A 27,604-nucleotide genomic window follows, 5' to 3' on the forward strand; every position below is an offset into this window, starting at 1 on the left:
TTGCTGACATGGGGATCCAGGGTCTCTTGCAGGCCTGGCCTGACCTCCTCTTCTCTTCCCCGTTGTCCTGCCTCTCTCCCTTTCAGAGGCAGAAGAGGAGCCTGTGTGGACAGTGAGCGGGCTGGGGGGAAGGTCCTGCCTCGCCCAGGACAGCTTAGAGTTGAAAAACACGAAGCAGCACTAACGTTGTTGGGGCGGGGTGTGCTCAGACTGCTCTGGCTGTTTTTCCATTTGGTCAGGAAAGTGGAGGAGTGAGACTGGCTGCGGGCCAGGCAGAGTTTCCACCTTTCCTATGGCGAATGAAAATGGATGATTGTTCGGGGGAGTGGGTATGAGTGGGAGGCGTCGGAGCAGACCTTGCACTCATACTGGCCCTGCTCAGCCACTTCCCAGCTTCATGACCTTGAGTGGGTTTAACCTCTCAGACGCGGAGTTCTATCACTTGTGAAGTGAAGGTGAGAATGTTACCACTACCTGTCTCTTGAGGGGTAACCACCAGAATATTAATAATTACCTGGGATGGGGAGTTCTGGGGTGATAAAGGGTAACAGGAAACTAGAACTTTTTGTTTTATTTTTAAAAAATTGGAGGATAATTGCTTTATAGTGGTTAACTATAACTTCTTAAACTTGCTTTTTGTTTCATTTGAATTTTCACTATTGGCATGCATGACTTAAATTATTTAAATTATGTTGAAAAGTAACTCCTCCTAGGATTGTCACGAAAATCAAATAAAATGGGATAGTTAAAACACTCGGTATGGTGTCTGACAATTAAAAGCTAACTCATGGCAGTTTATTTGGGGAAAGAAGTGATGTTTAGTAGTTAACCCTTGCTTTTTGTAGCGTTAGGTTTTCTGTCTGGCTTATGTATTTTGGGTGAGTCTCTTTGTTAAGCCCCAGTTTGTCAACTGAAAATGGAATTAAAGTCAATATCTACTACATACAGGGGTTTGGAGGAGACACGCAAAGCAGCTAGCCTGGTGCCTGGCTCCTAGTCAGTGCTCAGTAATTATTGCCTGTTAGCCTGTTATCCTCTCAGTCACCCTGGAAGTGAGGAGAGAGTGATGCCCACTTGAAAGCTTCAGAATGTGAGGCGCAGAGTGTAGTTTAGGACAGGTGTCCTGTCTTAAGGCCAGGTGCTGAGTTAGCAGCAGAAATGGTGATGCCAATGCTCTTGTGGCCTGTTGGCCCCTGTTGCAAACCAGAGAGGTCTCACGAGTGGGCAGATGGGAAGCACCGGCCAGGGCCGTGGATGTGAAACACGCCGCTGGCCTGGACAGTGTGGGTTACTGAAGGTCAGTCTGTCCGAGAAGGGAAGAGGCTGGTTTAGGACCACTTCCTTTCTCACTCTCCGAGGCAGATGGATGGCGTCCAGATTGACAGAAGGGAGGGGTGCATTTCCTCTCGCTTGTCTTTCGCATCCTCCTGGCTTGTCTTGGGGGGGACTCCTGAACACTGCCCTTGTAGTGGGCTGTTTTCTCAGCTCCTTCAGTCTAGCCTTCTCTGCCAACCTGCCCTGCTGCTGAGTCCACGCCAGCAGCCTCCCAGGCCTCCTCCCTGTGTCCTGGAAGGCCAGCACAAGGCCTCTCAGCTTCTTCCTCCACACCCCTCTGGGGCTGCTGGTGACTTTGCATCTGCTCCTCAGCTAGCTGCCTGTCTGTGCGGCTGACTGGGTAAGCTGAAACCAGACTTGGTGGGAAATCAGTCTTGAGCTTCCTTTTCTGTGTATTCACATTTTGAGAAGAAAAAAAACCAAACAAAAGACCCTGAGTGATTTCTGCCCAGTCTTGTTTTCGGAGAGTGAGAGAGAGGTCCTAGTCACCAAACCCACTTGTGGGGCCAGAGCTGATTTTGCCCTGGCTTCTCACCTTGGGTTTGTACAGTACGCTTCTCATCCTCCCCTTTTCAGTTCTCTTTTTACGTAACAGGCGTTACCGCATTTGCCTGGCTCCCTTCTTCATAGGGTCACGAAGTCCTTACCCAGCATTGGTGAACAGTGTAGGTGCTGCAGTGTCTGCAGTTCAGCAGCCCAGGTTGGCCCGGTGTACTGGAAGAGAGCATGTGCGTACTTGTGCAGAGTCTCGCGCTTGACAGTTTTTATCCTGTTACCCTGTGTTTCGAACACACCCTTTTCCATTTGCATTTGATGGTGGCTGGTGAGCCTTGTAGTCCATTTTTCCTTGGAGTGTATCCTTGCTATGGGTGTTGAGTTCACATTTTATGCTTAATTTCCCATCAGGATCTGAACAGTGGGCCTGCTGTGGTGCTGCCACCAGCCAAGTCATTGCACCTCGAGACAAGTCTTCTCTGACTCCCAGGCTGCTTTCTTTTTCTTATTTATGGCAGCCTGAAGGCCTCATGAAGTGCATCAAAGTGTTTCCTGTTGGCTTGGTGAAAGGAAGACACTTGGAGGACCTTAAAGGCCTCGTGGAGGGGACCCTCTTACTGTTAGCTAATCACAAATTAAGACTCTTGAGTGAGGAAGGAGCCCTCCCACCCACTCTGTAAAAGCCCCTCTGAAACTCAAGTGGTTCAGGCCGTTTTTCATGTTGCTGTATTATTTATCTGGTTTTTGAAGACAGACTTGATTAAATTAATCCTGGTTGTAAGGGTAGTGCCTAGAGGTCTTGGAGGAGAAACTTAGGGAAGAATCAAACTCTGGGTTTATTTCAGGCCTAATCGGGAGCTGGCAGCAGCGGCTTTGGGGCTCCAGGGAGAGGGGAATGGCACCCTGCCTTGGAGCTGTCATCTAGGATGCCACCTTTTGGGAACCAGACTGTAGACAGTTCCTGGCCCGTGTGAAGTTGTGCCTGGGCCTTATCAGAAATGAACCAGATGGTGTTTCTAGCAAAACTGGCAGATGTTCTTGCTGTCAGAATTAATTTGAGAGTTTTACATGTAAATGTGGAATTATGGGAATTTTTCTTTTGGGGTTTTAGTTGTGTGTGGAAGTGCTGCCCTTACCTTAACAAGGCCTTTATTTATCTCCTGCCTCAGGCCAGAAGTGACTCCCGACTCTGTGTCCTCCCATCCCCTCTGGTTGCTTTCCTCCCCAGATGGGTCCTTTGTGGTGGGGAGATAGAGGGTGACCAGGCCTGTCTTGAGCGTAATTTGAAGGTTGGTGATGGGACCGGCTGCCCAGATGTGTCTGCTCCACAGATAACATCAGTGACTAAAATGTTCGTCATTTGAGTCACTCCTTTGAGTTGAGACCTTTGGATGTAGCAGGTATGATACCTAGAAAGAGTGACTGTATCAGAGTCACAGAGCCCAGGAAAGAGGCAAGAAGAAAAATCCTGTGGGGTCTGGGACAAGGCAGGAAGTCCTGAGCGCACGCTCTGTGCCAGGCCCTGTGTTTGTACTGTTGCTAGGTGGGCCTGTATCCACTTTATACATCAGAAAATCAAGCTCTAAAAAAGTTAAGTACTGGGGTTTCCTTGGTGGCTCAGTGGTGAAGAATCCACCTGCCAATGCAGGAGACACGGGTTTGATCCCTGACCTGGGAAGACCCAGCCACGTGCCGTGGAGCCGCTAAGCCTGTGCGCAGCAACTGTTGAGCCTGTGCCCTGGAACCTGGAAGTCACAACTGCTGAGCCCACGAGCCCTTAGAGCCCATGCTCTGCAGCAAGAGAAGCCACCGCAGTGAGAAGCCGACACACCTCAATTAGAGAATAGCTCCTGCTCGCGGCAACTAGAGGAAGCCCACAGAGCAATAAGACCTGGCACAGTCCCCCCCCACCCCCCAAAAAAAGTAGTTTTTAAGTAACTGTGTGTACCTCGAACCAAGGTTAAAATGATTCCAAAGTCTTTGTTGTTTTCATGGCAGGTAAAAATACATACTGATGAGGAAGTTGGGGTGGAGGATGAGGTGGAGAGGGAGACGGGGCAACCTGGAGAGACCAGAGTGCGTGGGGGAGCTGCTGTGGAGGGGTTCTGGGGAGTGGGTGATCCTGGGTGAAGGATGTGGAAAGGAGAGGCTGGCCGAGCTGGAAAAGAAGGAAAAAGAGTTTTGGGTATCACTTTGGAGGGGCTGACCATTGGCCGTTGGCAGCTCTAACCTGAAGGACTCATCTTGGAGTCTGTTTGGGGTCTGGAGAACCAGAGAGCCTTTGTCTTCAGGCCGGTGGCAGTTGGGCCCGGCAGGAAGCCTTTTAATCCCTGGTATTTATAGACTGGCCTGTACTCTACTCTGAAGCAACTCCATTTCGGCTACTGAAGGCGGCATTGCCTTGCCTTTGAAGTGCCACATTTATGGGTCCCCTGTTTGGCCCAGCGGGAGGGGCTGGGTAATGCTGCGTCATATTGTGCTGATTCCCGGCTGCCTCAGAGGTTGTGCAGGGACAGTTCTGCCATTTCCCTCGGAGTGACCTCTGGCTGCCCCCGCTCCTGCAGCTGCTGCTTTTCCTCTTGAGGGTGAGGTGGGAGTCAGGACTGGGGAAGTCAGCCCTCTTGTCTCTGTGTTCAGGGTAGCCGGGAATTCCCTACAAGAGTGATTCTGATTTGTTCCCCAGCTCCTTGCCACAAGCCTGGGGTTGCTTGGTTTATAGCACGGGCAGCCCTTGCAGTAAATCCTCAGTCCCGCCCAGCCTTGATTTATTGATACCTGCTGGCGTGAGTGTGGGGGGTGGTAACCAAAGATGACGGAGACGGGCCTCTGACCCAGTACCTGGAACTGATGAACACGCAGCTCACGAGTAAAGAGCAGGTCAGTTCCTTTTCCTTATAGCAGGACGTGTCCGTACACCTTCAGTCCTGTCTATCGTAAACGATTATTGTGAGGGCTGATTGTAGCAATAATGAATTGAGACTGCTTCAGAAGTATAAAACTCTAGATTCACACAAAACCTTGTTAAAACCTTAATAAAAGATGACATGTCTTGAGTGCCTTCTGGGTACCAGGCACTGATGATCTAAGTGACTTACATAGTTTATATAATCTTCACAGCAGCTTCAAAATAGGTTGCTTATATTATACCCATTTTACAGTTATGAGAATTGATGCCAAAAGAGGATAAAAAACATCTTTCTAGGATGAACAACTGGTAAGTAGCAGCAGAAGCAGACACCTCTGAAGTCTTGACTGCACTATGTGACCTTTCTGAAAACCTCAAGGAATCATAATGGGGGTGGGTGTCCTTCCTCAAAGGGAGGCAGCAGCCAGGACTTACCCTCAGAGACCAGAAAGGATCAGGGAAAGGTCAGCCCAGTGCCCAGAAAAGCATTAGCATTTCTGTACAGCCTAATCACATTACCGAAAGCAGTCCTGAACTTGGAGCCATCTTTCTTGGATAGTAATGCAATTGACATAGATAATTTAAGCCAAAAAAGAAGGGCAAACTTGGTGAGCTCACATATGTGTATGGATACCTATTAACTGTAAAACACTGAGAGGCAAAACCTTACAGCAAGTGCGTCTGTCTTCAGTTTACAAATGAGTGCCAAGACCCAGGCAATATGCCCTGTGTTGGGACTTTAAAAAAAACATATTAAAAATTTTTTTTCTCCTGTCAGCCTTTTTGTATTGAAGTTTCTATGAAGGATATCTGAATTTGGTCATTAATACTCAGTGTATCCATCTTTGGCAGTTACTTTTCAGAGGAATCAGGCTCATTTTAGGGGGCAGCTTCTAGCCAGGTTATTTCAATTGTGGAAGGTGTGGGGCAGATGGCTTCCTCAGATGCAGATCTGTAAAGAAAAGAGAGCTTTGGGACTTAAAGTCTCTGAATTCCTGCTTCCCTTCACTCCATTCTGCCAACAGCATTCTTCACATGCAGCGCCTGTGACTGAGGTGACGTGTCTCATTCGCAGTTGGGGGGAATTAGCCATCAACATCTAATGACCTAGTTCTCAATCTCTTAAGTGGCTTCAGAAAGTTTCCTAGAATACCTCCAAAGCAGTGTTTCTCAAAGTGTGCTAAGTCACCTCATCCACCTCTAACTGAGGAATTCTTACCTAGAATCAGTCTGCAAGTTAAAACACTTCGCTCTGCTGAGGTTCTGGAGTAGAGCTGGGAATCCAAGTCCAAGTCCACTCAGGAGGGTGTAGAGCTGCAAGCTGCAGTGTGAACAGTTTTCAAAATTTCCTGTTTTTTTTTTTTTTTCTTCCCAAAGTGAATGGGCATTTTCCCTCTTATTCCATAATACATCTAGGATAATTTTAATATTTGAAATGAATTACATAATAAAGGACAGAAATGGTATGGACCTAACAGAAGCAGAAGATATTAAGAAGAGGTGGCAAGAAAAAAAAAAAAAAAGAAGAGGTGGCAAGAATATACAGAAGAACTGTACAAAAAAGATCTTCACAACCCAGATAATCACAATGGTGAGATCACTCATCTAGAGCCAGACATCCTGGAATGTGAAGTCAAGTGGGCCTTAGAAAGCATCACTATGAACAAAGCTAGTGGAGGTGATGGAATTCCAGTAGAGCTATTTCAAATCCTGAAAGATGATGCTGTGAAAGTGCTGCACTAAATATGCCAGCAAATTTGGAAAACTCAGCAGTGGCCACAGGACTGGGAAAGGTCAGCTTTCATTCCAATCCCAAAGAAAGGTAATGCCAAAGAATGCTCAAACTATCGCACAATTGCGCTCATCTCACATGCTAGTAAAGTAATGCTCAAAATTCTCCAAGCCAGGCTTCAGCAATACATGAGCTGTGAACTTCCAGATGTTCAGGCTGGTTTTAGAAAAGGCAGAGGAACCAGAGATCAAATTGCCAACATCTGCTGGATCATGGAAAAAGCAAGAGAGTTCCAGAAAAACATCTATTTCTGCTTTATTGACTATGCCAAAGCCTTTGACTGTATGGATCACAATAAAGTGTGGAAAATTCTGAAAGAGATGGGAATACAGACCACCTGACCTGCCTCTTGAGAAATCCGTATGCAGGTCAGGAAGCAACAGTTAGAACAATGTGGAACAACAGACTGGTTCCAAATAGGAAAAGGAGTATGTCAAGGCTGTATATTGTCACCCTGCTTATTTAACTTCTATGCAGAGTACATCATGAGAAACGCTGGGCTGGAAGAAACACAAGCTGGAATCAAGATTCCCGGGAGAAATATCAATAACCTCAGATATGCAGATGACTCCACCCTTATGGCAGAAAATGAAGAGGAACTCAAAAGTCTCTTGATGAAAGTGAAAGAGGAGAGTGAAAAAGTTGGCTTAAAGCTCAACATTCAGAAAACGAAGATCATGGCATCCTGTCCCATCACTTCATGGGAAATAGATGGGGAAACAGTGGATACAGTGTCAGACTTTATTTTTCTGGGCTCCAAAATCACTGCAGATGGTGACTGCAGCCATGAAATTAAAAGACGCTTACTCCTTGGAAGAAAAGTTATGAGCAACCTAGATAGCATATTCAAAAGCAGAGACATTACTTTGCCGACTAAGGTCCATCTAGTCAAGGCTATGGTTTTTCCTGTGGTCATGTATGGATGTGAGAGGTGGACTGTGAAGAAGGCTGAGCGCCGAAGAATTGATGCTTTTGTTTTTTTTTTTTTTTTTTAAATCATTTTATTTTATTTTATTTTATTTTTTTTTTAATTTTAGTTTTTTATTTTTTAAATTTTAAAATCTTTAATTCTTACATGCATTCCCAAACATGAACCCCCTCCCACCTCCCCTCCCCATAACATCTTTGAATTGATCCTTTTGAACTATGGTGTTGGAGAAGACTCTTAAGAGTCCCTTGGACTGCAAGGAGATCCAACCAGTCCATTCTGAAGGAGATCAGCCCTGGGATTTCTTTGGAAGGAATGATGCTGAAGCTGAAACTCCAGTACTTTGGCCACCTCATGCGAAGAGTTGACTCATTGGAAAAGACTCTGATGCTGGGAGGGATTGGGGGCAGGAGGAGAAGGGGACGACCGAGGATGAGATGGCTGGATGGCATCACGGACTCGATGGACGTGAGTCTGAGTGAACTCCGGGAGATGGTGATGGACAGGGAGGCCTGGCGTGCTGCGATTCATGGGGTCGCGAAGAGTCGGACACGACTGAGCAACTGAACTGAACTGAACATGGAATTGATTTGAACCTCTACCAAGATTATATGCTTTGGTGTCAGACTGATTCATTTGTAATCTTACTGTCATGAATTGCTATCTCTGTGGCCTTGGGCAAATTATTTAACTTCTCTATACCTTGTCTGGATAGAGAGTTGCTCTCCAAAGAAAAAGTCGCTAGGTCGACTCTGCAATACCATGGACTGAGAATTCTTCTCCAGGGGATCGGATCTTCCTAACACAGGGATTAAAGCTGTGTCTCCTATGTTGCAGGCAGATTCTTTTTCATCCGAGTAATTAGGGAAGTCTGAAGATAGGAGTAGTACCTTTTAAGGTTCTTATGAGGATTAAGTCAGATATTAAATGGAAAATGCCTAGAGTCATGTGCAGTGATTAGACAGTTAGATTCTAGGTAATAATAATAATGTGTTATTTTTCTTATCCTGAGGTTCCACGTTACTGGGAGTGTGACCACCCCGGTTACAGAGTCGAGTCCTGCAGGGTAACAAAACATCTGTCTTCCATTGGTACAGCCAAGTCACAGATTTCTAAAAGGCCTTTTGCCATCCATAGGAAGCCTAAACCAAGCACTGGGAAAATGTTTTGTGCTAGCATATTCTCAGCACCCCAGTTTTAGTTCTCTGAGGCCCTGTGTGGAGGGTGTGGGTGCCTGTTCTCAAGCAGTCAGGATATGTCACAGGTGGGAGGGATGCACTTGTTTGGAAAATGTCAGGATCCACCAAGTTGTTTTAACCCGCAGCTGTTTGTTCTTCATTCAGTCGACCACTCTTTTTCCTCTTATTCTTGTTTAATGGTTAGGAAAGAGGGCTAAACTGCACTTTCACTTTAATGATGTGTGTGTATTTGTGTGTGTGTGTGTGTGTGTGTGTGTGTGTGTTAGTCGCTCAATTGTGTCTGTGATCTATGGACTATGCTTTAATGGTACACATGTCAAATTCATTTCCCCCACCAACTTCTTGTTTTTAAAAAATTTAAGAAATCACAAGTTCTACTTTTTTTAAAATGAACTTACTAGTTTTTTTTTTTTTTTTTTAATTTATTTGGCTGTGCGGGTCTTAGTTGCAGCACATGAAATCTTTGATCTTTGTTGCAACACGCGGAGCAAGTGGGATCTAGTTCCTGGACCAGGGATTAAACCCAGGCCCCCTGCATTGGGAGCTTGCAGTCTTAGCCACTGGATCGCCAGGAAAGTCCCTCTACTTATTTTTTAAAGAAAGATTAGGAAATACAGATTACTTGATTCATGGAAGAAGGAAATCACCTGTGATTTCCCTTCCAGAAGTCACCACTGTTCACCTGTTAACTGTCCTACTTCTGTCTAGGATGGCCGGGGGCAGCAGTGGCCGCAGGGTGTCAGGGTTCAGAGGAGGGACCACCCTTCTGAGAGCTGGGATGGCCCTCCTGTGGCTCAGAGCCTCACATTGGGCAGTTCTGCTTTGGGACAAGCACTTGGCAAGTCCTCAGGTGTCCTCCTACCTTGAGAGCAGTTGCTGTGCAAGGCCAGCTGCTAGTTTCCATTTGATGCCGTGTACTCAAGCATTTTTGGCCTTGTTCATGTTGATTCCGCCCTCCTGATTGTGCGTTCAGTTTTCACATAGCCAGGTGGGGTGGGATCTTGGGCCTCTTTGCTCTGTAGGAACTGGTACTGGCTCTTAGGGTTGGTGGTGCTCCATCCCTTGCCTCTGCCTTGCTAAATGTCTCTGGGAAGGCTCTGCCCAGGAGGAGAGCTCAATGGGTAGGGAGAACACTGCCTCACGGCTTTTAAAATGTAATGCCTCCTCCCCCTGTTCTCCTCTTCCCAAATAAGAGCTGCCAGTAGCAGTTTAGTGCTGGACGATTGAGATGTGTTATTACTGTGTGATGGACTGAGGAATTGTTAACTCATCCATCTCCTTCACCCCCTTGCAAATGGGAATTACAGGAAATCACAACTAGCATGAAAAACTGGGCTAGTGGGAAGGATGGAATGTGTAACCCTTATTCCCAAAAATGGGCAGAATGTCGGAGCTGACTGACCTTAGCCTTAGGCTGTCAGTGGGCCAAAGCATGGCCTGAAGCTCTTACCATCTGGGAATTGACACCGAATCTTGCTGCTTTCTGACTTTGTGTCATCATGACTCCCTTCTTCTGAGCCCCTCCTGTCTGATCAGTAACCAGCTCCTGCCAGTTCTTTCTGCTGGAGGTTTCTGTCACCACCACCCTGGCCCAGACCTTAATCATCCTGTCTGGCCTCCCAGGCTGCTTTCGTCTCCCTTGCCAGGTTCATGTCCCCTGAGCATTGTTCTTATCTCAAGTAAGACTAGGGAAGAGAATGCAGTCCTGTGTGTGCGGGAGGTCATATTACCGTCTCTTCCCCCATGCTCCTTGAGGGCGATGACTGAGTAGCCCGGTGCCTCTTACATAGTAGGCCTTTAGTAAATACTTGTTGGGTTGGATGAAGTCATGTTTCCTGCTCAAGAACATTCACTGGTTCCCTACTACCTATGGATCCAAAGCTGAATCTCTCTGCCTGTTTTTCATAGATGTACAGTCTGGCCTTATAGTAAGTATTCAGTGGAATACTTAATTTACTTTGTGGAATAACCAGAGTCTGTTAAGTGATAGATACCAGGGAAACCGTTAGAATTGTGCCTTGCCCTGAAGGATCTCAAATGGATTTTTTTTTTCTGTTCTCCCCTGATTCTTGGCTTCTTTCCCCAGCCCTGCCTTCCCGATTTATCATGCTTATTTATGCCTTCCAGCCCCAGAAATTCCCTCTTTCTGTCTACATACTAATTCAGCTCTCAAGGCTTTCAGGTCAGATCTCCCTTCGTTCCTTTTTAAGGTCCTCTCTCTCGTTTTAAATGTTTATTTGGCTGTGCTCGGTCTTTGTTGTGGCATACAGGATCTTTAGCATCAGCATGCAGAATCTTTTTAGTTGAGTGTGTGGGATCTGTCTGGGCTTCCAAGGCAGCTCCATGGGAAAGAATCCACCTGTGATGTAGGAGATGCAGGTTCTATCCCTGGGTCGGGAAGATCTTCTGCAGGAGAATATGGCAACCCACTCCAGTATTCTTGCCAGGAAAATCCCGTGGAGAGAGGAGCCTGATTGGCTGCAGTCCATGGGGTTGCAAACAGCTTTACACAACTGAGCATGCATGCATGTGGGATCTAGTTCCTTGACCAGGGATTGAATCTGGACCCTTTGCATTGGGAGCTCAGAGTCTTAGCCACTGGGTTCCCAGGAAAGTCCCTAAGGCCCTCTTTAATTGTCTTGGTTCAGGTCCATTTCTGTCTCTTTTTTTCTTTCATTATTCTGTCCATAACACAAGTAGTGGCTGCTGTTCTTCCTTATTTTCTGAAACGCGTGCCCCGTGATTTAGTGTTGTATTGCACCCACATAGACTACTGAAATAGACACTCTTGCCTTACTGTGTGCCTTGATTGCTTGCCGTCAGGGCAGGCAGCTTCTCCACCTCCACTGAAAGTGGACTGGGGCCTGTGGTCTCTGTGCCTTTTGCAGGCTTCACATAGGACATGATACTGCACAGAGCAGACAGAGGTGGAAGGTAATGTGACCATGCTTGAGAGTGTGGTACCTGGCAGGATTTTGGGTGGCCTGAGGCTGGAAGACCATCAAGGAGTTTTTTTAGGGCTCTGGAAACCAAGACCTGAGAGAAGATGGAAAGATCAGGGAGGGTCCAGCTTGTCCCCCAAGAGTTTGTCCCACTCAGAGATTCTCTTGAAACCCCAGTTCACATGGAACTGTGTTCATTCTAGAAGTTGGCCAGTGTTCTTGGGAATTGTGGGGAGGCCAGGTGCACGTGTGATGAATCCTCTCTAAAGGAGGATGTGAAAGGTGCCTGGCCATAGGGAAGCTCATAGCTTAAGGGAACAGACCGTTAGGGGCAGTGGTGAGTAGATGCAGTTTGATTTGTTTGTATTAGTGACAAATTAATTCCTCTGGGAAGTTTAGGGATTTAAATATATTCTATAAATACATGTTTTTCTTTGCTTTGTCACTGATGGGGTTTATGGCTTATGTTACATGTTTCCTTCTAATAATAGAATCTTATGTGAAATTAAAAGCAGTATCTTCCTCTTCTGACTCAGAATTATAAGTGTACTGCTGACTTCCTTCCCAGCTTTTATTTCTTATATTCAACCAGGACTGTGCAAACAGGTTAGTACGTCTGTGGGCTGAGACCGGTTTCAGCCAGCTAAATTCCCTGTAATCCAGTCTCGATCTGAGAGGCACATCTAAACTTAACTGGAGTTCTAGGTAGGAAGTGTGGTTACGGAGGCAAAGCCATTTAATTGCAGCTTGTTTGAAAATAAAACCAGCTTGAGTTTTCTTCTCACAAACTTTCTCTGAAACACTTCTTTAGATCTTTTATTTTTGGCAGATGGGTTTTGGGGTGGCAGCCTCATTACTCGTGATGGAGAGGTAAAATAAGCCAGTGGGTGATTTCCCAGAATCCTGAGCCTTTGAACATTGCAGTTCCTTTTGGAAGTGCAGAAGCCAGGCTGCCCGTCTCAGATTTATACCCTCTTCCCATTCTCATCTCAACTAGTAAATACTGTGGCATCAGTCTGCCTAAAATTGTAACGGCTTAAATTTGTTTAAATGTCTGCAGCAGTTTGGTGATGAAGTTTAGGTAGTGATGATAGTAATAGACAAGCAGGCTGACTGAGTTGTGAATTAGTTCTTTTAAGGTTCCCAGGAAGAAAATCACTAACTCACTTTTCATGTCAAGGTGTTAGTGCTGAGTAGAGCAGGGAGCAGCCTAGAGAAACCATCTGCCCAAAGGTTACCTTTCAGACAAGTCCTTTACAGGAAATTGTGTGTTTTCTGTTTGGAATGGGGTATGTTCATTCTTTTGAGAAGCCTTTTTACAATAGTATAATGGTTCCTCTGGAACTCCTAGCAGTGTTCTTTTTCTGCCCTCTCCTGTATTTACAGCTGCTTTTTCCCTAGGGGAGCATTCATCTGTTTTTTAAAAGCTGAGAGAAAACAAGAAGTTCTCTCAAACAGTGAGGTTTGGAAATCAAAACCGCATTTGCCCTTCAGGAGGGCAAGTTCTTGCGGGGCTCTATGTTGGGGTTGAAGACACGGAAGTGCGGCTGTAGTGTCCCGATTCCCTGCCCTCACCACACTCCCGTGCCCCTCCACCCGCAGCATGCTTGTGGCAGATGTGAAGGGGTTTGAGCACAGGGCCCATTATGACCCCTTGGTTGTACTAGATCAAACATTGCTTTTCAACCCCTGAGTAAGGCAGTTTTTCTGGCAGGCCACTGTCTGGCCCCGCATATCCATGGCCAGGGTCCTGGGCTGATGTTAGCCCTGAGGGGCAGGAGGAGCCTGTGGTGATTGCCCTGGAGTGTGGAGGCAGCAGCAAAGCCGCAGGCGTTTAGGAAAGACCTCTTATTAGGATGCTTTCACTACCGATGCTTCCAGACCTCGGAGCTGGGGTTTGCCAGGTCCCTAGATGCAGTTAGTCAACGGACTTCACCCCAGTCCTCCTTAGCCTCTTTCCGCCCAGTTTTAACCGCATAGCTGGTTGTGGACGTGCAGCTTTGTTTGATGAGGACGAGAGGATTTCTGCTTTGCAGCTGAGTAACTGTGCCTTCTATTTAGGTTCTGTAGAGGGTTACATTTGAAAAGCTAATGAGTGTTTTCTTCCACTCTGCGCACACAGTGATCCAGAGTGGGCTGCAGCGCAGGTGCTGTTGAAGGCAGATGTTGAGGTGACAGTAAGGGCAGCTGGGCCCTGAAGCTCCAGGCCTGGCCCCCTGGCTGACAGCCTGTCCCCCAGGGCCAGGTCACCAGAGAGGGCTTCAGCTTCCCTGAAATGACTGCTTCTTATGGCTAATGTGACCAGCCAGAGGAGGGGGTGGGTTTCCTGGGGAAGAGGGTGGGAGAGTCTTAATTAAGCCAGTCTGGTTTGGCAGTTAGCTCCGACTCGCCTCCAAGTCTGTGTTGGCTGATAATTCCCTTCAGCGCTCAGAACAAGCCTTTTTCGTTTCCAAACACACACCGCCCCCTACGCCCCCAAAACTACAGCCTTCCTTGAGTGTTAACTGTGTGTACCTTCTGCTTCCTTTCTGGAAGAGGCAGGTAGCTACTCGTGAATTTTTTCCCCTGAACTGCTCTGGCTGCATTGGAGTTCCTGGAGACTTAGCGCTACCGGACATTCTCATCTAGCAGAGGCCTGGCCAGGAGCCATTCCTGGAGGGCTCAGTGAACAGAGCAGTGGGAACAGTGCTGGGGCTGGCACTCAGTCTGGGGGGGCTCTGTGGGAGGTATTTGGGGAACCTTGCTGCGTGAAGAGTTGGGAGAGCTGAGTTTTGGTTCAGCCACTGACAAGCCCTGTGTTCCCCGGGCAAGCCGTGGTCCCCCTCTAGGCCTCACTTTCCCTCTCTTAACATGGATAGGTTGAACTTTAGGTTGTAATGTGTTAGGATCCCAAGACATACCCCATGAGTCTGCTCCTGATAAAAGAAGGGGACCAGAGGCAGCAAAGGTGGGTGCAGAACCTTGGATGATACTAGAGTTGTTTTCCAGGTTCATCTCATGGTGGCAGAGCACTGGGTGACTTTGCCATCCCACCCCCAGGGTGATCTTTGGAGGTGATGCTTGGGTTGGGCCCTGCTCCTTTCATTTCCAGCCCGTGGAAGGGGTGGGCAGGCACGTGCAGTTGGCTGTCTCTGCCAGCTGCCTGGGGCTGAGCCATCTGCTGCTTAGGCCCGCGGGTAGGGTGGGGGCTGAGCCCCAACCTAATCTTCTCTCCCGCACTAGCCGCTCAGCAGAGTCTACCCCACTTCTCCCCACATTCTGTCCTGTGTTTCAGTGCTCTGTTAGGCTACCCTTCACCATGGTCTTGCTTTGTTCCAGCTGCCCCCACCCCTAGGAGAACCCTTGCTGTGTTTTTGTTTACTCTGTGTGTGTGCTTTGCCCTTTAGCCTGTGCCCCAAGAATTTTTCTGTAATGTAAGGCAGCGGCAGCAGGAAGACAGTGAAACTTTGGACTCTGTTCCGTGTCTGTTCAGATGCAAATGACGAGTCTCTTCCCATCAGAGTTTGTACCCATCCCACCTCCTGAGGAGTCTTTGAACAGCAGGGGTGGGCTGAATCAGTCGCTCAGAAAAGCTCTGATTTAGCCTGTGCTTCAAGGCTTGTGATTAGATTGACTAGTTTTCTGTGAGTATGGTTTCAGTGTGTCTGCCCTCTGATGCCCTCTTGCAACACCTACCATCTTACTTGGGTTTCTCTTACCTTGGATGTGGGGTATCTCTTCATGGCTGCTCCAGCAAAGCGCAGCCGCTGCTCCTTACCTTGGACAAGGGGTATCTCCTCACCGCCGCCCTTCCTGACATTCAGCGTGGGATAGCTCCTCTAGGCCCTCCTGCGCCCGTGCAGCCACCGCTCCTTGGACGTCGGGTTACTCCTCCTGGCTGCCGCCCCTGGCTTCGGGCGCGGGGTGGCTGCTCTCGGCTGTTCCTGCACCGTGGCAGCCTGGCACTCTCGGCCGCTGCCCCTGAAAGTGCTGCACTCGATATGCCAGCAAATTTGGAAAACTCAGCAGTGGCCGCAGGACTGGAAAAGGTCAGTTTTCATTCCAGTCCCAAAGAAAGGCAATGCCAAAGAATGCTCAAACTACTGCACAGTTGCCCTCATCTCACATGCTAGTAAAGTAACGCTCAAAATTCTCCAAGCCAGGCTTCAGCAATACGTGAGCTGTGAACTCCCTGATGTTCAAGCTGGTTTTAGAAAAGGCAGAGGAACCAGAGATCAAATTGCCAACATCCGCTGGATCATGGAAAAAAGCAAGAGATTTCCAGAAAAACATCTATTTCTGCTTTATTGACTATGCCAAAGCCTTTGACCATGTGGATCATAAGAAACTGGAAAATTCTTCAAGAGATGGGAATACCAGACCGCCTGACCTGCCTCTTGAGAAATCTGTATGCAGGTCAGGAAGCAACAGTTAGAACAATGTGGAGCAACAGACTGGTTCCAAATAGGAAAAGGAGTATGTCAAGGCTGTATATTGTCACCCTGCTTATTTAACTTCTATGCAGAGTACATCATGAGAAACGCTGGGCTGGATGAAACACAAGCTGGAATCAAGATTGCCGGGAGAAATATCAATCACCTCAGATATGCAGATGACTCCACCCTTATGGCAGAAAGTGAAGAGGAACTTAAAAGCCTCTTGATGAAAGTGAAAGAGTAGAGTGGAAAATGTTGGCTTAAAGTTCAACATTCAGAAAACGAAGATCATGGCATCCTGTCCCATCGCTTCATGGGAAGTAGATGGGGAAACAGTGGAAACGGTGTCAGACTTTATTTTTCTGGGCTCCAAAATCACTGCAGATGGTGACTGCAGCCATGAAATTAAAAGACGCTTACTCCTTGGAAGAAAAGTTATGAGCAACCTAGATAGCATATTGAAAAGCAGAGACATTACTTTGCCGACTAAGGTCCGTCTAGTCAAGGCTATGGTTTTCCTGTGGTCATGTATGGATGTGAGAGTTGGACTGTGAAGAAGGCTGAGTGCCGAAGAATTGATGCTTTTGAACTGTGGTGTTGGAGAAGACTCTTAAGAGTCCCTTGGACTGCAAGGAGATCCAACCAGTCCATTCTGAAGGAGATCAGCCCTGGGATTTCTTCGGAAGGAATGATGCTAAAGCTGAAACTCCAGATACTTCTGAGATCACCTGATGAAGGATGAAGAGCTGACTCATTGGAAAAGACTCTGATGCTGGGAGGGATTGGGGGCAGGAGAAGAAGGGGACTACCGAGGATGAGATGGCTGGATGGCATCACTGGCTCGATGGACGGGAGTCTGAGTGAACTCCGGGAGTTGGTGATAGACAGGGAGGCCTGGTGTGCTGCGATTCATGGGGTTGCAAAGAGTCGGACACGACTGAGCGACTGAACTGAACTGAACTCAAGGCTTGTAGGCAAGAGGCAAAGAGAAAGGAACTTGTCTTCATGACTGTAGGTGACTCTGGGTTTGGAAGTTCTGAACTGGTGTGTATGTGTGTGTACATGTGCACAAACTGTGCAAGGAGGTGGAGTTAGAATAGAATGTGGACAGTCTTGAAAGTCAATCTTTACAAGTGAGGAAATGACAGAGCAGGGAATACAAGGGCAGTATGCGCTAAACTAGGGCTTCTCAAACTTTTCAAACTTCTCAAACTAGGGGAATCTTACTAAAATGCAGATTTTCATTCTGTGGATCAGGGATGAGGGAGAAAGAAGTGGCAGCCCACTCCAATATTCTTGCCTGGAGAATCCTGTGGATGGAGGAGCTTGGTGGGCTGCTGTCCATAGGGTCGCACAGAGTCAGACATGACCGAAGCAACTTAGCATGCATGCATGCATGCATTGGAGAAGGAAATGGCAACCCACTCCAGTATTCTTGCCTGGAGAATCCCAGGGACAGAGGAGCCTGGTGGGCTGCCATCTGTGGGGTTGCACAGAGTCGGGACATCACTGAAGTGACTTAGGAGCAGACCCTGAGACTCAGTGTCTCTGTTAAGCTCCCAAGTGATTCCAGGGCTGCTCCTCAGTGGCCCGAGCCTCCCCCTCCTCCTCTTAACACTGATGAATAAGATTGACCTGAAAAGTCAGAAGGGAGACTTTCCTATGTATTTTAAACCTGAGAGCCTGGGCTGGTCTTTAAGCCAGTGTTTGCAGAGCCCTTTCTAGATCACTTGTACCTGAGCTCCTGGCTTCTCCAGAGCTCCCCCTTCGCTGGATTCTGTCTCTACAATAGCAGAACCTCTGTCCTTCAGGGGTGGATGTGCATACTAAGCTGGATCCTTTCTCTTTGGCTCATGATAAGGACAGATAGCATTCAAATAGAATTTGAGAGCTGGAAGAACTCCTCAGTCATCTTTTCCAAGCCTTCTGTTTTACAGAGGAGGAAATGGGCCCAGAAAAGTTTTGTGATATATAACAGCCAGAATCAACAGCTAGTGGCCGAGATGGGGTGAACACCCAGACCTCTAAACTCTTATTAAATTCCTCTGAGGGACTGTAAGCCTGAGTTAGGGACAACAGCAGGATCAAGGAAGAGCAGGATAGGAAGAGGCTTGCCGGTGGCAGCAGGGAGTTTACAATGTGCACAGCTTCTGCTGGTACCTGCTCAGCTCCATGCTGATCACTCAGGCCAGGGCTCTCAGCTGCAGCCTTTTTGATGTTTGGGGCCAAATTCTTTGTTCTGGGGGGCTGTCCTGTGCATCATGGGATTTTCGCTGGCACCCTGGACCTCTGCCTCTTGGATGCCAATAGCATCCCCCAGGTTAAGACAGTCAAAAAGTCCTCCAAATGTTGCTAGAAACCCTGGCTTGTAAAATTGCCCCCGTTGAAAACCACTTGTTCAGGCAGTAAGGTATTTTGGGAAGGAGAGTCTCTCTTGGGCACCTGTACTAGGGTTTTTTGAGAGAGTGATGGTCTCAAGAGCTTTCCAAAAAAGCACAAAAAAAAAGATAGAGCTCCAGCCTTCCCGGGACCTTATAGTTTATTAACTACAGTTTAGTGGAGAGACCAGACCAGCCAATGTCAAAAACAGATAAATTGCCATTTTCATTGGTCCCTCCACGGTAGAGCCCCAGGCTGGACTCTGAAGAATGGGGTGCCTGCCCAGGGTCCTTAATGAGAAGAAGATTATGTTACCCTGGGCTGGGTTGCATAGCTAAGGATTGAGTAACTCTGTGTCACTTCTTGAGTTACTTTTACCTGCTTCTTAAGGAATATTTCTTTCGTTCTGAAAAAAACATTTTATCTGAATCTGTAAAGGCCCGTCAGACACATTAACCAATAGATGTGCACACTTGAGGGAGGGGGGCGTCTTGAGGCCTAATGCTGGTGAGGCTGACTCTTTCCATGATGGGGTTTACTGTTTCTTTCTTCCTTGATTTTCTTCAGCTAAGGGATGGATCCTCTGATAGACCTTGCTTGTCTCTTTTCCAGTGTCTTAAGGAATATGACTGTATAAGAGCTTGAGTTTGTAATGTTGAGTCAAGAGTATAAAATGTGACTCTACGAAAGTAAGAAAGGGTCTTTACCCCTTTTTACTCCTCATAGAATCCTGTACTTCCAAAGAGCTTCCCTGGTGGCTCAGTGTTAAAAGAATCTGCCTGCCAATGTTGGAGGTGCTGGTTCAATCCCTGGGTCAGGAAGATCCCTTGGAGAAGGGAATGGCCACCCACTCCAGTATTCTTTCTGGGAAATCCCATGGACGGGGGAGCCTAGTGGGCTACAGTCCATGGGGGTCACAAAAAGTTGGCCATGACTTAGTGACTAAAGAACAAGTACTTGCAGATGTTTATAAGACCACTGTGTTTACATCTTGTGCTCAGCACAGGCCTCCCTGAAAAATATTACTGCAGATCACAAAAAACCCAGTGATGGGAACTCATAGTTCCCGTCAACTTTCCTTAGGAAATCAGTGTCAAATTGACTTTTTTCCCCAATACTTTGAACATGATGCTCCGTTGCCTCCTGGATTGCATTGTTTATAACAGGAGACTTGCTGTAATTCTTTGTTTCTCTGGGTGCATTGTCTCTCCTCCTACCCTTTCATGACTGCTTTTAATATTTTCTCTTTAATGATCATTTTCATCATTTTGATTACAGTGTGCCGTGCGGTGTTTTCTTGTTGAAGTACTTCTTCTTGTGGTTTGATGAGTTTCTTGAATCTGTGAGTTCATAGTTTACATCAAAAAATTTTTTTGTGCATACCTATGTGTTCTTCCCATGCCTCAATTATGCACGTGTTAGGCTGCTTGATACAGTCATACTTCTGACTTATGTTCTGTGTATATCTCTTTGGATAGTTTCTGTTGCTGTGTTTTCAAGTTTATTGAATTTTTTCTTCGGCAGTGTCTAATCTGTTAATCCCATCCTGTATTTTTTCAGGTATTTGTATTTTTCCCTCTAGAAGTTTAAACGTTTGAGTCTTTGTGGTCTCCTGCCTGTGCCTTCCTCTTTTCTCATGAACACACCGAGTATATTTGTAACAGAGATTTGACCATCCTTGTCCACCAGTTCTGTCACCTGTGTCATTTCTAGGTCTGTTTCTATTTGTTTATTCTCCTCCTGTGACCACAGGTCATGGTCATAATTTTCTGCCTCTTTGCATGTCTGCTCAGTTTTTATTTGAAACTAGACGTAGTGAGTTGTATGTTGTTAGGTGCTGAAACTTTCCATATTCCTTTAAAAACTTTTTGGCTTTGTTCTCAGAAGCAGTTCAGTTAGTACTTAGAATTGGTTTGATCCTTTCAAGGCTTGGTTCTCAGCCTTTATTTATTTATTTATTTTTGTCCTTTTTCTTTTCTTTTTTTTTTTTGCAGACAGCCTTTAGTCTAGGGCTAGGATGGTCCCACTATTGAGGCCAAACACTTGTGAAGATTCCTTCCAGTGCCCTGTGAACCAGGAGACTTTTATTTTTTTCCACTCTGGCCCATGGGAATGTGTAAACTTCTGGCTCTGTGTGAGCGTCAGGGGTTAGTTCTTTCCTTAGCCTTGTTAGTTTCCTCTAACACGTGCACGGATCAACACTCAGCCTCTGCAGATGGTTAGTTTTTTCTCTTTGAGCTCCCTCCTCTCAGTTTCTTTGCCCTGCACATTCTAGCCTCCTTGACATCCCCCAGTTCCCAGCTGTCTCTTTAACTCAGTGAAATCATTGAACTCTTTCAGGTTTTTATTTGCCTACTCTATGGTCTGAAGACTCCTTTATGGGGTTAGCTGGGGCACCCGCAGGACTCTGCATTTCTTTCCCTTTTTTCAAGGATCACTGCCCTGTGCTACCTATTTTTGAATGTCTGAAAACCATTATTTCATAAATTATCTCTGATTTTCTAGTTGTTTAAGGAAAAAGTAAATCTAGTCTCTGTTATTCCATTATGACTTCTGTGTCCCTCAGGCTAATTTTTAGGTGTCTTTTGCCTCCTGTGTTCACTTGTTGAAAAATTAATGCAGTGAGACAGATTTCATTGGGAATTCAACCAGGTTCAGGTCATGTCACTGCACCAAACATTTACCAAACAGCTACCATGTCCACAGGAACAGCGTGCTGTAGTGTCATGCAGTATGTGGTGTGTAATCTGGAACTTAGCCTGTATTGCGATGCCCTGCTTCCAGGCAGAACACTGAGTGTGTACTTCAGGTTTATCCTGGCATGCGCATATGCATGCATGCGCTCTGAGCCTCGTTCCTGTGCCTCCTCACCACAGGCCCATTCAGCCTGGGTGGGTGACTGATCTAATAGGCACAATTGATGAGCAAATAGTGGGTGCTCAGCTGTCTGTCGACAAGTGAGGCTCCCGACTGCTCTGTGCAGACACAGGAGCTCTAAATTCCTATGTGCAGTGGCCCTTCCATCTTCCCTAGTCGCACTGTGCCAAATATTGTATTAAGCTCTTCGGAAATGTGTGAAGCACGGACTCGTCACAATTCTATGAACTAGGTATTGCTACCCCAACTCCGTATATGACGAAACAGAGACACAGCAGGTAATGCAGGACACCTAAGTACCTCTAAAAACAAGAGGCAGAATCAGGATTGGACTCCTTATGACTAAAAATCCATGTTGTGATTAATTCTTTAATTGACTGTTTCATTTCCTTCTCCTGGCTCCACCTTACTTCCCTGTTTCCTCTGTGGCACTTGGGCTGTATATCTCTCACGGGTTTTCACGTTTTACCTCATCGTAGTTATCTGTGTATGTGTCTCACCTCCCCTGTAGACTGTAAACTCTTTAAAGGTATGAGCTTTCCCTCACTTTGGTACCTTTTGTGGAATCCAGTATAAGTAAGTGCTCTTTATGTGTGTTGAATGAAGTCAGCAAGATATGTGTTAAGATTGGGGGAGCTATCAGATTCCCTCATCAAATTACGATGCTTCTTTTTCATCTGCTGAGTTTTATTACAGTCTCTCTTAACATCATCTTGGTTGATACATGGACTTTATGAGGTTCTTCATTTGATACCTCTGCCTGAATTTTGACTAATTTGAAATAAACTTTGAGTCTGTATTTAGAGATTTAAGGGACTATTCCTTCCTATGCATTAATCAGATCCTTTCTTCTCAGGTCCTGACTTTGAACTCCACATTGAGAGAACTAGAGGTATGGTTGGAGCTAGACCTAGAGCATGCAGGCCTTGGTGGATGGCTCTGTACTGTGAGAGGGTCGTGTCAGGGCAGAGGTGGTGCTGGGGCGTGGGACTAATCAAAGGGGAAGGAACAGTAGGCAAGTTCCTGCTTCTCCTCCTTGCTTGGGGCCTCACAGTCCAACCTTGACAACTTACAGGAAGTTTGGGTAATTTGTGAGGAGGAGGACGGGAAGAGTCATGGTTTGCTTATGAATTAGGAGGCTTCTTGAAACTTAACAGAAGATGAAGAACATTTGGACTAGAAGACAGTGTCTTGATTGGTCTAAGTGTATACCTCACCAGGTATACATTTAACAGTAAGCTGCTGTCGGTGGAGGTGAAGAGCATGTTCTTGGAATCCTGAACCTGAATCTCAGGGGCAAGTCCTCAGCTGGCATTTGAATGGAAAGGAGGAGAATGGCAGAAACTGAGACCATATTTACAGAGAATCTTAAGGCCTGAGAGACACTAGGAGAGGCCACTTTTCTAGCCCTGCCACTAGATTAACAGTTCCTTCTCACTCATGAATCCTACAGAAGAGGTAGTTTTGGAAGAGGGCTGATGGGCTGGAGAGGCCTCTATTGTTGAACAGAAGGAAGCAGGCCCGTCTTAAACATTCATCCCCAGTGTCTCCCTAGCTTTGGCAGTCACAGTGTGTGGGTGTCATTTCAGAGGGATTCTCGATTGGGGTGGGGGTGGGGGGAGTGTCTCAGAGCTGCAGTTCCAGAAGCGTTAACTGAAAACCTTAGCTTAACTGAGAAGGTACAAGTCGTAGTACACAAATTCTCTGTAGCTGTCATCCCATCTTTCTTCTTCCTTCTTTCCCGGTTCCACCATCCTTCCCCCCAGGAGTTTTGCCCTTATTGTCTGTGCTTTCTCATTTTGAATTCATGATCTTCCCTCACGACTCTAATAAATCCACTCTTGAGGCGATCACTAGTGATAACCTTGTGATCAGATCCAGTGGATGTCTTTTAGGCTTCATTTATGGGACCTTTGTTGGGTCTGCCATTCACCCTCACATTCTCCTTGAATCACTGTGTCCCTCCGGTGACAGCTCTGATGCATAGGCTCCTGGTTTGTACTTTTGGGAGGGTCTTTCATGATCTCTCTTTCCTTTACATGCTGCTTTAGAAAGTTAGTGTTCCCCCGAGGATCCTGTCTTGACTCTCTTCTCACTCAGCTCTCTCACCAAGATGAGCTCTCATCTCTTTTGCATGCTTTCAGCGATCACTTTCAGGCCGATCACTCCAGGGCTACATCCTGAGTTCAGAGTACTTTGCAGAGTTTCATAGTCATTTCTAATTTGCCTGCTAGACCTTTCTACCTGGATATTCTCCCAGTACCTGTAGTTCAGTCCTTCCAGACACGACCTGAGCTGCATTCATCACGTGCTTCACAGCGCCTGCTTGTCCACATGTATTCTTTCCTCTCGTGGTAGCGTCTACCATTCACCCAGTCACAGGCCGGAAACCTCGGTGCCATCTTTTATGGTTCTCATTCATTGCATCCTATGAGTTTTTGGCATCCTCTGTAGTCTTTAGCATGCTATGAATGCTGAGTGAATAAAAGAAAGTGCCTATTAATATCATCTGAATTTAATTTCAGTCTAGCACTTCGATCTTGTTACTATACTCTGATTACACTCTTAACTTTTGGGGAGGGGCGTTAAATTTTTGACCACATTCAAATTATATTAAGGAGAAGGCACTTTTTTGTTTAAATAGACTGCTTTGCAGGGGGGATTAGTCATTACTAGAATTGGGTTGATTGGCCATGTGCTGTCTTTTAGGGCTCTCCGAGGAGCTGCACACAGGTAGAGATGAGGTGGATGAAGTCGCATTGTGCTGGCCCTGGAGGGCGTTGTGCTTCATGAACAAGGGCGTAGAGGCAGCAGATGTGTCCATGTTGTGGCTTCGGTGTGAGTCACAGCTAAGACTCTTCCCCAGGGAGCGGAGCATGCCCCTTTCAGCTCGTTGATGAATTTCCTTAATTGTGTTGTAGTGTTTCTAACATAAACGTTGAGGATATACTGGTAACTGTCATGCTTCTCCAAGTTGATCTCCCTTCCTTTCCATCTAACCGCCTGAAAAGAATAAAAAGAAGGGACTTATCTGGCAGTCCAGTGGTTAAGACTGTGCATTTCAGCGCAGGGGGTGTGGGTTCAATCCCTGGCCCTGGTCGGGGAGCTAGGATCCCACGTGCCTTGAGGCCCAAAGACCAAAACATAAAACAGAAGCAATACTGTGACAAATTCAGTGAAGACTTTAAAAATGGTCCACATCAAAAAAAGAAAAGAAAAAAAGGAGAAGGTGACTTAAAGAACCAGAGGATTTTGGAGCCAGAGAAGCTCTTCAGGTGGTGATCATCTAGCTCAGCCTTTTACATTTTCAGATTATGATGACAATAATAGATGGTGAAAACTAGAACACCTATTTTTGACGACTTACTGAATACAGGCAATGTGCTCAGTGCTTTACATGTAATTCCCATGTGATACTTAGACCATATGATATACTTACACCATACTCATACCATATGATAACATGTGTTACATGACATGATGCCTACAAGGTAGCTATTGTTAGTGCAAGTTTAAAGATAAGGATAATGGAGGTCCAAAAGATTGGATAACTATATTGGGGTTCATGCTGAAGCGGCTGTTGTGCAGAGAGGTGAAACATCATGCTTTTTCAAGGTCAGGTTTTCCAGTTAGAGGCAGAACATGAGTAGAATCCAGATCTCCTGACCTTGAACTCAGTAAGCCTGTATTTTCGTTTTCACCTGAGAATCCATTCTCTATGGTCATTTTAGCCTCATTTCTCGCTCAACCCCTTTTAATTTCAGTGAAATCAAATGAAACAAAGTAAGGAGTGGTTTAGAGTTGGGGGTTTTGGGTGAGTTTTTACAGTTTATTTTTAAATAGGCAGCATTCCCAGACTGACTGGGAATGTAGCAGAAGGCCTGAGAACCAGGCAGTGACACAGACCTGTTTATGCCCTCCCACGTGAGAGCCTTTGGAAAGCGATCCACAGGGATGGTAAAAAGCAAACACGACTGCTTCAGCCAGTTCTCTTGGGTTTGCTATTTTTGACCTGGAGGAGGTGTTTTCCTGCACAGCCGTGAGTATGTACTTAGAAGACCAGAATCTAGCACCTAAACATCCCCTGAGTAAAGATATATAGCTACGTTTATTTCCTGTTGCCAGACAGCAGCAGTCAGCAGCTCTTGGCAGAAAGAATTGTCACTGTTTAGTTTTTCCTCTTTCCCTCTGCCATCTTTTCGGTGAATTGTTCTTCCGTTTTTTTTTTTTTTTCTTTCTTTATAATTAGATCTGTGGATGCAGAATGGGTCAGAGAGCTCACTAAATCTGTGCATGACCGTCAAGGTCCAGCTCAAAGCTTCCTCTTTCACCTCCCCCTGCTCCCAACCAGAATCCTTTGTTCTTATGGCCTCTGTGTTCTCATAGCACTTTTTTTTTTAATTAAAAAAAAAAAACCCTAGTAACAGTTTCACAGTGCTCTATGGATAAACATATAATTCCTCTCATGGAGACTGTGAATTCCTTGAGAGTAAGAACTATGCCCCACGTCATCTCTGTGACCACCCAGGCCTTGCACTGAAGACAGCCAGTAAATATTTGCTGAATTGCAGTATAGTTACTGCAAACATAGAGCCCTAAGAAATCGGATTTAGCAAATCAGCGTCCCAGCTTTTATTTGCCAAGTGAGTATTGAAACCTGCTCTGCTCAGCTCTGATGGAAACCAAGCAGAGGGCTGTGATGACACGTAGATGCATCTTTGGGTCCAGGAACCAATTACAGCCATGTCTGTCAAGCATCTGTTTTCCTGACTGGCAAAACTTCAGGATTTATCTATCCGTCTCCCTTCCTGTTTTATATCTGCTGCTACTTTGCCATCTTGTGTTTCCTACACACATTATGAGGTTTGGGGTTTATCTTTATTTTCCGCTTCTGTGAACAAATAAATGTTGAACACTCTGGGGCACAGAAAGAGGCAGTTGGTGAGCTCTGCAGAAATTTACCACCTGCAGTAAATGTAGTATACAACAGTTAAGTAACTGTGAGTGGTCCACAGGAAAGGTTATGATCAGTTCTCCCAGTCTTCATGCAGTGATGCTGTGGCTTCAGAAGAGCTGTCCCATGTTGTGGGCTCAGTTGATGAGTTTTCCCAGAGGAGATGCAAATAAGCTTGACCTTGTATTGGGAAAAAAAGAGTAGGGAGCCCTCTGCAGTATGAAAGCAGGAGGAAAGACTTCTAGGTCCCTTTGATTGCATTTATCTGTAAAATAATGGCACAATGGCACCTATATAATGAGGTAATGAGAGAGAGTGTATGCGGGTGTGTGTATCTCAGTCCTGTAAACTCTGCCCTTATCCTGTCCTACAGCATATTTACGCTGTAGGACATATTTAGGAAAACCTCCTTGGTCCCTCTAGACACATATCACTTCAGGATGCTCACGTACAAGGTTATATGATTTGGAGGGAGGCATGTTCAGTTCCTTAAAAATATATTTTTAGAACTTCACGGGAGAGACCTCTGGAGGTTTACTTGTTTAACCTCGTGGCTCTTCTTTCTTCTAAACTAACTGTGTTTTGGGCCTTTTCTCAGGACAACAGTGTCCTTTGGGAGTTTCGTGTGGGCTCAGTCACAGCCTGTTAGAGCAGGAAGGGGCCTCCAGCAGTGCTCATGTGAGGGCCCCGTATTCCAGATGCTGTTCTGATCCTTCACGTTGATTCCGTTTCCACCTCCCAACAGCCCAATAAGGTGGGTATTATTTACCCATTTTGTGGATGGGAACTGGAAATAGTTTGCCCTGGACCACCTAATTAGCAATGTCCACGCAGACCAGAGGTTCTTACCCAGTCTGCTGGCGTCTTTCCATGGGTCCAGCCTCTCTGAGTGAGACGAACAGGAAACTGTTTCAGTTTTTCTGATGAGGAAGCAGAGGCATCGGGAGGCAAAGTCTCTGTCCTGGTTCAGGCCGTCAGTCCAGAGAAGAGATACTTTCCTGCCTTCAGGGTTGGAAATGGATGGCCTGAGCCAAGGCACTCTGCCGTGTCTCTCATTTTCCCTGTCCTGAGTCTGTCTGTGTTTTTTTTCCATCCTTCTCTCTTGCATTTTTCTATTTCTCTCTGGGCCCCTACAGCTCTGTGGTGATCCTTGCCTGTGTGTGTGTGGAGGCTGGGTTTTTTCTTGTTGTTGTTAGTTGTTTGTTATTTTTGGAAAGGGCTTTAGGAACACTGGGTATGGATGGCCTGTACACATGTGGTGATGGATTGATTAAGCTCTAAATGGAAAAGCGGCATCTCCTGAGTTTGTTGCAGTGCAGAGGGAGGTAGATGCTAGGATATGTCTGCTCTGGGGAATAAAGAAGAAGGATTTAACATTTCTTC

At 46.2% G+C, this 27,604-nt stretch overlaps 1 protein-coding gene across 17 annotated transcripts in view; it reads left to right on the forward strand.

Moving 5' to 3' along the window:
* The window catches only part of SUSD6 (sushi domain containing 6), a 97,981-nt gene that overhangs the window by 11,529 nt on the left and 58,848 nt on the right, over positions 1 to 27,604 (forward strand). For 3 of the 17 annotated variants that reach the window (XM_060418211.1, XM_060418212.1, XM_060418210.1), the window contains exon 1: positions 385 to 455. The exons of 12 other annotated variants lie outside the window; for them this stretch is intronic. The gene's annotated coding sequence lies outside the window, so the exon portion shown is untranslated. Of the gene's footprint in view, positions 1 to 384; positions 26,976 to 27,604 lie in introns of those variants that run through there. 2 more of the 17 variants (XM_060418208.1, XM_060418209.1) reach the window with 1 other exon arrangement.

Source organism: Ovis aries, chromosome 7 (genome assembly GCF_016772045.2).
Source record: "Ovis aries strain OAR_USU_Benz2616 breed Rambouillet chromosome 7, ARS-UI_Ramb_v3.0, whole genome shotgun sequence".
Taxonomy (NCBI): Eukaryota; Metazoa; Chordata; class Mammalia; order Artiodactyla; family Bovidae; genus Ovis; species Ovis aries.